Raw genomic sequence first — 6,000 nt, forward strand, 5'->3', positions numbered from 1 at the left:
ATGCTCTCCTCTGTCCAATCTGGCTGCATGGCATCACTCTGGGTTTTCTATAGGAGTTATCACCAACTCAAAAATTATAGCAACTAATAAATGGGGAGTTTTTCTTCCCCTTTTATTCAGGAGCAGTCTTATTGCTTTCCATAGCTTAGTTCATAGAGACTGCCAGCTTACAGTCCAGTCTTATCAAAAGAAAAAAAAAAGCCCCTTTCTTCTGGTAGCAGTCAAGTTGTCAGCTTCCCCAGCTCTCCTCAAATTCAAAACAGTCTTTTAAAGAAAATACATTCAATATAATTGCCCTCCTTCAGACTCAAGCTTTCTGTACCCTCTCCTCAGTAAATAGCTGAGGAAAGGGGACCCCCCCCCCCTTTTACATACCAACAACAGAATCTCTGGTAGCCACCTCAGGGTCAAGCTTGAGTCTAGGGACACGCTTCTATTATATTCCCAATAAGTTCAGGTGCTCCCCTTAAGCTTCTGTCCCATATATTGTATTGAATCAAATTAACCACTAAAGTTGCTAGCATTCCCTTAGAATTCCTACCCTTTACCTGGGAAAGTACAGAGGTGTCCATAGGCTCCAGTTCAGTCTCTCCCTCCACCCTTTGAGCCTCTCAAATCTCTTCTGTGGACAGCCACTCTCAGAACTCCCTCTCCTTCACTCTCCTGCAGCTGATAATCACTACCATCAGCTGGCCTGGAAAGAGGATGCATCCCACCCTTGGGCACCTGGGATTTGTAGTCAGGCTTATCACCATGAAAGAGTCTTGTGATCGCCTCCCGGGATCTTGGGAAACGTACTGTGGACTACCGTCTTTAAGAGAGTCAGGTGCTCTACCCCAGTGAAGCTGGGAGTTGTAGTCCCGCCAATGTTTCTGAAGATGTCTGCCCCACCCACTCCTCCTCCCAGAGTTCCTTCCTCTAGGTCTATCCTGGGGAAGCTGGAAGTTGTAGTTCTTTACATGTTCTGCTGAATATCTGTCTTTCAAGAGCCTTATCCCCATGTCTTCCCCTCTAGATCTACCTTGCCAATCACAATATGCATGAACTTGATTTGCATACACTGTTTCCATTGCATGCAAATCTCTTTCATGCATATTCATTGTGGATATCCTGGCAAGGAATACCCACGGACTGGATTTGGGAAACAGTGCCATAGAGCACTGTCTAAACAGCAGTTTCCTAAAATCACCTTTTACACATGAATGCAATCTGAATGTGTAGATGTCGCTATTTACACATGGATATGCTTTTAAAATAAAGCCCACAGACTTCTAATTTATATTCAGCATAAGTAAAGCTTCATAAATGAGAACATATGAAATCTGAGCTAGTAATTTCTATGACTTCAATCAATTACATTAGAATTTTCTATAGTGATGCATTTTTTAGATTTATAGTGGTACATTAAATTAAATTTTTACATATATGTGCAAGAGGGGAATAGGAATCACAGTATTAAAAGATCTTGCCCTCCATTATAAATAATGTCCTGGGAGAAAGGCATTTCTTTGATGCATGTGATTGGTTAAAATAGTAATGCAAAATCAGGAGATCCAAAAAAAAAAATCATATGCAATTCATAAAAATGTGTGTGAGAGAGAGAGAGAGAGACGAGAGACAGAGAGACATAAAACATCAGATAGAGAGATTCCTCCATCAGAAGCTTTTAATCATAAATCCCCATCAAAGCCACAGTTCATTGCTGATTTTCCTTTACATATGGATAAGAAAGAATTCTTACAAATAATATTTTTAAAAAACATAAACTATGATTTTGGAGTTAGATTCAATTACTTGCCTTTCAAATCCAAACTCAGACAGTTACAATTGGAAGATATTCAGCTTTGGAACTCACTGAAAGATGTGGTAAAAGTAGTGAGTGTAGCTGAGTTAATGAGAGATTTGGACAATTTCCTGGGAAACAAAAGTTAATATACTTGTTAAGCTAGACCTAGGAGAAGCCACTGCTTATCCCTGGGGTGCCTAACATAGACTCTGTCTACTTTTTAAGATCCTACAGGTACTTGTGACCTGGAATAGCCAATGCTTGAAGCATAATGGTCTAAGCATTTGGTCTAACCCTGTATTGAGATTCTTATGTTTTTAATGTAATTATTTCCCTGCCCTTAAGAGTTTACAATCTGAACTGCACCTGAGGCAATGGAGAATGGTGTGATTATCTAATTATTTCTCTGCTTTTCAGAGTTTACAATCTGAGCTATATCTGAGGTAATGGAGAATGGTGTGATTTGCCAGTGGTATACCATGTGTTATGATCCTACTGGGACAGGCAGGGTAGTGATTGAGGTGTTGGTGTCGGATGATATGAAGGTGAAGAAACAATGTGACAAGTCAATGGCCATGGTTAGAAGGATGCTAGGCTGCATAGAGAGGGGTATAACCAGCAGAAGAAAGGTGTTGAGGCCCCTCTACAAGTCGTTGGTGAGGCCCCTCTTGGAGTATTGTGTTCAGTTTTGAAGGCCGTATCTGGCTAAAGATGTGAAAAGACTGGAAGCAATGCAAAGAAAAGCTACAAAAATTGTATGGGATTTGCGTTGCAGACCGTACAAGGAGAGACTTGCCAACCTGAACATGTATACCTTGGAGGAAAGGAGAAAAAGGGGTGACATGATATAGACGTTCAAATATTTGAAAGGTATTAATCCACATACAAACCTTTTCTGGAGACGGGAAGGTGGTTGAACTAGAGGACATGAATTGAGGTTGCAGGGGGGCAGACTCAGGAGTAATGTCAGGAAGTATTTTTTCACGGAGAGGGTGGTGGATACGTGGAATGCCCTCCCGCAGGAGGTGGTGGAGATGAAAACGGTAATGGAATTCAAACATGCGTGGGATAAATACAAAGGAATCCTGTTTAGAAGGAATGGATCTATGGAATCTTAGCAGACATTGGGTGGCGACGCCGGTATTTGGAGAATAAAAACAGTGCCGGGTGGGCTTCTACGGTCTGTGCCCTGAGAAAGGCAGGGATAAATCAAACTCGGATATACATATAAAGTATTACATACCGTGTAAAATGAGTTTATCTTGTTGGGCAGACTGGATGCACCGTGGTTACAGCACTGGTCTTGAAATCCAGAAGTGGCCAGTTCAAATCCCACTGCTGCTACTTGTGATCCAAAATCCAAATAAATAAATAAATAAAGGGGGTGTCAGAGGCATAGCAAAGGCAAGGACAGCCTTCTCACAGAAACATCCACATTTTGGATGTCCTCAACTGCCCATTGCAGGCACAGAGGCATAGCGAAGGACATCCTTCACCCATACTCTAAAAAAAAAAAAAAAGTCATCCCTGACAAAAACTTTGACGTTTTCACCTGGACTTGTGCTGTTCTAAGGTTGTAGACGGCAATTTATTTAAGGTTGTAGACGGCTATTATACACGCAGCTTGTCTGCATGTATGAAGCCATCTTTGGCATGCACAGAGCAGCCACGCATAATGTTTACATAATTCTCAAATCACTTGCAGAACATCTTCCTGACCAGCAGCCTCTGGTACTCTCCGGAAATGAAGATTTTTCTTCCTGCTGCAATTCTCAATGTCATCCAGCATATATTGCAATTCTTCCAGGTTGGTAGCAGATCCATCCCACGATCTCACATCGTGTTGACCTGCTGATCAGCACCTGCCTCAAGATCTTTCACATGTACGCCAATGACCCTTAGGTCGCTATGCAAGCTGTTAATTCGATCCAAAATATCAGTTATCATAACCGATAAGCCATTGCGCAGTTTGACTAAACACTGCTTAAAAGTACGGTCACTTGAGGGCCGAGTGCCAGTCACAGAACATGCAGACTTGGAATCCGAGGCCAGCTCAAGCACAGGAGACACATGGCGTGGCACAGCTTTAGGGGTGTGATGCAGCTCCTTCCCGCTGACCTTCAGCTTACCTAACCTAGATTTCTGAGACATTGCAAAGGTAAGTGTCCCCACTGCTGAAAGAAAAAAGAATAGGCAGCTGCAATAGCTAATGATAGCAAAATAAAAATGAGAGAAGCTGGAGCGACAAGATCAGGCTGCCGTCATAGTGACGTCACCAGAAGCTCACACGTATAGATTTTTTTTTTAAAAAGTGCTTGTTTCAGCTAGGGTTTCACATGAAGGATTTAGGGAGCAATCCTTCTTAATATCCCAGAGTTTATTTCTACCTCCAAAATTAAAAATTAAAAAAAAAACTAAATTTGTGACATTACTATCTAACTGGTGGCATATGTATATACTGGTTTGTAAAATAGGCCAGCAATATATGAAATCAATGCACTTAAACATGGAAGTTGCAAAATAGTATATTTGTAAAATGGCTGTTCCTATTGTGTGAACCAGAAAACACATATGCACTTCTCTACATCCTTATAGGTATTTTACAAAAGACTTTTATAAAGTACCACTGGAACTGAGCACCCATTGACCTGAATATCTCAATTCTGATTTCAATGTAGTATGTAAAAGAGGGCTGTCATGTGTAAGATTTCCAAGTCCCCCCCCCCCAACAAGGTTGTAAACCAACTGGATCTTATTAATGACCAAGCCCCAAATCACCTGTACATTTTGACCTACGAGTGTTATTCCTCCTCTCCTGAACTGCTGTTAAAATCTCTACAGGGAATTCCCTTCTCCTCCTCCCCCCCCTCCCCCACAATGTCTATAATTTCTTTTCTACATAAAATGCTACTATTCTAATAATTAAGCCACACCTAGTACCTATCATCAGTCAAAAGCCATTAACAACAAATGATCCATAGCACCTCCAAGTCTCACCAAGTCTTATGAAGTCACATAAATGGGTATGCCCCTTTGTCACACCCCATTAACAGCGCCTGCACCAAACAACCAGCTGCCTGCACTGCTTCTTACCAAGGATGCAGTGGCTCTGCTGGATGGCATAACTGCACTCAGAATTGGAGTGGATGAAGAAAGTAAACAGTACAGTGTAATTAAATGATCAGTTCCCTCAGGCCCTCTCTGCCCTTCTGCAAATTTATTATGCTGGCTCTGTTACTTCTTATCAAGGTGCTGCTGGCTCAATTGGATAATTTACAGCATTTTATATCTAGTACCATTTCTTCTATACTCCAGTCAACCTGTCTTAAAGTTATACATATATTTATGAAAAATACTGCTCAAGCTAAATGATACTAGTAAAACAAAAAGGCACAAGTTACAGATGATTGTTTTAAAATGAAGAAAAATAATTAATTATAGTTCTGACAATAAGGTTCTGAATATTTTCACGTATCTTTCAGAACAATATTTCAATTTATCTTACCAATATTCCTATTTGAGAGTGACAAAAATGCATAAAAGAATGCATACAGACCACAATCAATAAAGAATATCTAGGGCATTCGAATGAACACGATAGACAACCGTATGTATCGATCTACCAAGAAACAGGATTTTATACCAATTTCACTAAACAATTTGCAGAACTTGGTTAAATAGATTGCATTATTTTAAAGTTTGTTTTGGATATTATACTGTATCTCTTGTGGTAACCGGGCAGTGTGCAGCAACGACCATGCGCTGCCCATTACTGCTGGGCATGCCCTCTCCGCGAAATAAAATAAAATTGATTTTCTGGGTGCGGGAAATGGTGCGTTTTGGGCACAGTAGTACGGTCGGGCACCTGGTGGTAGTGCTGTTTTCCTATATGCTACCCATGCAGTAGCCCTACCACCCTTTGGTAAAAGGGCCCCTTAGCATGGTGACAAAAGAAACAATGAAAAATACAAGTTCAAAAATTGACCTGATTGGAAGGAGGTTCCAAAAGAATTAAGCCCCTGCCCCCCAAAAAAGGTCAAAAATGGAAGAAGTTTCAGCTTCTACAGCATTTCACATCTGATAACCTGAAGTGTAGACAGACCCACAAACGCAAACACAAATACATACAAATGCAGATACAAAATACATGAAAACACAAATGTATAAACAAAAACCAGGCACATAAATACAGTGCATTCCGCTTAAGTGCAAGG

General features: G+C 40.8%; 1 protein-coding gene across 1 annotated transcript in view; it reads right to left on the bottom strand.

The window, feature by feature from the left end:
- Positions 1-644, bottom strand: part of HTR2C (5-hydroxytryptamine receptor 2C) — a 563,983-nt gene extending 563,339 nt beyond the window's left edge. The window contains exon 1 of the mRNA XM_030210426.1: positions 549-644. The gene's annotated coding sequence lies outside the window, so the exon portion shown is untranslated. The remainder of the gene's footprint in view (positions 1-548) is intronic.
- Positions 645-6,000: the final 5,356 nt, after the last annotated feature.

This window comes from Microcaecilia unicolor, chromosome 7 (assembly GCF_901765095.1).
Source record: "Microcaecilia unicolor chromosome 7, aMicUni1.1, whole genome shotgun sequence".
Taxonomy (NCBI): domain Eukaryota; kingdom Metazoa; phylum Chordata; class Amphibia; order Gymnophiona; family Siphonopidae; genus Microcaecilia; species Microcaecilia unicolor.